The sequence below is a fragment of the Equus przewalskii genome, chromosome 6 (assembly GCF_037783145.1).
Source record: "Equus przewalskii isolate Varuska chromosome 6, EquPr2, whole genome shotgun sequence".
Classification (NCBI taxonomy): domain Eukaryota; kingdom Metazoa; phylum Chordata; class Mammalia; order Perissodactyla; family Equidae; genus Equus; species Equus przewalskii.
The window spans coordinates 44,323,523-44,326,994 of NC_091836.1; the positions used below are offsets into that span (position 1 = coordinate 44,323,523).

Sequence of the window (3,472 nt, forward strand, 5' to 3'; positions counted from 1 at the left end):
ATTATCTGGAGGAGCAATTAAGACAGTGACATACAAAGGAATGCCTGGCATAAAGTGAAAATTGTGTTCTCAGATGTTCCTCTATTATACAATTATACAAATTTCCTTGGTCATCAAGTGTAGTTTTTTACCATATGAGTGATACAATTCATGACAATTCTTTTAGTAAAACAAAAGAAAAATTGTTACGATATATGTCATTTGAGAAAAAGTATTCTAAGAAAAAATCCATGCTGTTTCATTAAGCTAATTGGAATTTGCAAATATTCTGGTCCATGACTGGGATACATTTTCAAAAGTAAGAAAACAACAAAGGGGAAAAATGTTAGTTATCAATGAGAGCAGAAAGCTTAATAAAGGGAGTTACATGAATAGAAAGTGAAAGAAGTAGAAATACCAGGAAATAAATAGAAAGAACCATATCACTTCAAAAGTCTGATCAAATGACCATATCTTCTGTCTCTGAGGTTTTCACCTCTGCAATCATGGACATTTCTTCAGTGCTGGGACAGTTTTGTAGTTTCCTTCACAAAGAATGATTTCAGAGCCTTCTTTTTGTCTGTATTCCTCAGGCTGTAGATGAAGGGGTTCAGCATGGATGTGGCCACAGTGTACATCACTGAGACTATTTCACTTGAGTGTGAGCTGTGGGTGACAGCAGAGCTGAGGTACACTCCTAGGACTGTACAATAAAATAAAGAGACAACTGAGAGGTGAGACACAAAGGTGGAAAAGGGCTTGTACTTCCCCTGAGCTGATGAGATTCCACTTATGCAGGAAACTATCTTGGAGTAAGACTAAAGGATACCAGCAAAAGGACCCCCACCCAGAAGGATGGTTGCAAAATACATCACCATGTGTTAAGAAAGGTGTCAGAGCAGGCAAGTTGGACCATCTGATTAAGTTCACGTAAAAAGTGGAGGATTTCCAAGTTGGTACAGAAGGAAAGCCACAATGCTTTTAAGCTTTTTAATAAGGAATTCGGGATACACACAATCCAGGACACCAGAATCATCAGTCCACAGAGCCAGAGGTTCATGATGACTGTGTAGTGCATGTGGTGGCAGATGGCCACAAATCGGTCATAGGCCATCAAGGTTAGGAGAATGGTGTCCAACACTGCAAAGAGTATGAGAAAATAAATCTGTGTGGTGCAGCCCTCATAGGTTATGACTTTGCTTTGTGTCTGGATGTTCCGCAGCATCTTTGGGATGGTGGTGGAGGTGAAACAGACATCTACAAAGGACAGGTTAAAGAGGAAGAAGTACATGGGTGTGTGGAGGAGGGAGTCTTAACTGACAGCCAAGATGATGAGCAGATTTCCACACATAGTAATCAGGTACATAGTGAGGAAAAGCCCAAATATGAGGAGCTGCAATTCTGCCCTCTCTGAAAATCCCAGAAGAAGAAATCCTGAAATATGTCTATTATTGCCTGGTTCCATGTGGTGAAAGTGATTCCTAGGAAGGAAGGAAGTAAAATGACTAATTTTCACAGAAACTGACATTACTAACATACTTGAAATGCTACAATTTATCATTTGTAGTAAAAAAAATAACGTTAATATTATGTTTATGAATATGATCCCCTTTGGGCATCCCTTATGCTACATCTGATATGGAATTTTTGTCCCAATCATCTTTTTTTTAAAGGGTCATACATTCTACAGTTTTAATGAAAGATTCTTCATGTATTTCAGGACATAAATTGAGTGTTGACCATGTTTTAGGCACTGTTGAAAGTTTAATGCTAATATTATGTTATGAATGACATCCAGGACATGCCAGAACCACATGCCAGACACGTCTGAGTCACATGCTGGACACGCATTATCCACCTGCCAGAAACGAATTATCCACCTGCCAGACATGCCTGAACCACCCAGTGGTCATGATAGAACAACCCATTACACGTGCCTGAAACACTGACCAGACACGCTGGAAACAGCCACCGGCCATCCAAAAACACCATCAGACACACCTGAAACACCTGCCAGACACGCCAAAACTAACTGCCAGACACACCGGAAACACCTTTTGGGTACCCCAGAACCACATGCCAGATACCCTGAAACCACCTGCTGAATACACCAGAACCATGCACTGGAAACGCTGGACCCACCGGCCAGATACACCAGAACCAGGTGCTGGATATGCCTGAACAACCTGCCAGACAAGCCTGAACCATCTGCCGCATACACCCGAACCACTTGACATACACGCTGGAACCAACTGCCTGGCACGCCTGAACCACCTGCCAGAAATGCCGGAACCAACCCCCAGAGATGCCGGAACCACCCGCCGGACACACCCAAACCACCTGCCAGACACACTGGAAGCACTTGTCAGGTACGCCAGAATCAGGTTCCAGATACCCTGAAACCACCTGCTGGATACACCAGAACCATGTACCAGAAATGCCGGAACCACCTGCTAGATATACTGGAACCAAGTGCCGGACATGCCTGAACCACCTGCCGGACAAGCCTGAACCACTTGACGGACACTCTGGAACCACCTGCCCAGCACGCCGTAACCACCCACGGGACACGCCAGAACCACTCATCGGGCACTGCTGAACCACCCACCAGACATGCCGCAACCACCTGCTGGACACTTACGAAGTACATGGGAGACACGCTGGAAACACCTGTCAGATACACTGGAACCAGGTGCCGGATATACTGAAACCACCTGCTGCATATGCCAGAACCAGGTGCTGGGCACAATGGAACCACATGCCAGAAATGTCGAGTCACCTCCCAGATATGCCGAAATAGGTGCCAGGCAAGCCTGAACAACCTGCTGGACAAGACTGAACAACTTGCAGGATACACCAGAAACACTTGACGAACACTCTGCAACCACCTGCTGGATAGGCAGGAACCACCTGACTTACATGCCGGACCCACCTCCTGGACACACCAGAATCACCAGCCAGCCATGCAGGACCCACCGCTGGACACACCTGGACCAACTGCTGGACACGCCTGAAGCACCGGCTGGATATGCCCAAACCACCATTTGGACACATCAAAAAAAAGTTTCAGAAATTCCTGGGCCACAGGATGGTCATGCCTGGATCACATGCCAGATGAACCTGAACCACGAGACGGACATGCTTGAACAACCTGCCAGACATGCAAGACAACACACTGGACACCAGAACCACCTGCCGGACTTGCCAGAACCACTCACCTGAAATGCTGGAACCACCGTCCAGACATGCCAGAACCACCTGCCAGGTACACCAGAACCAGGTGGAGGAAATGCTGGAACAGGCCCTGGACATGCCAGAAGCACTGGGTGGACATGCTGGAACCTCCTGATGGGCATGCAAGAATCAGGTCCCAGTCATGCTGGAACAACTTGGCGGACATGCCTGAACCACATGCCGGACATGCCGGAACTACCTGCTGGACACGTCTGAACCACCCACTGGAAACTACAGAACCACATTCCAGATGTGCCCC

General features: G+C 46.5%; 1 pseudogene; it reads right to left on the bottom strand.

The window, feature by feature from the left end:
- Positions 1–497: 497 nt before the first annotated feature.
- On the bottom strand, positions 498–1,444 carry LOC139084242 (olfactory receptor 7A17-like; annotated as a pseudogene).
- Positions 1,445–3,472: the final 2,028 nt, after the last annotated feature.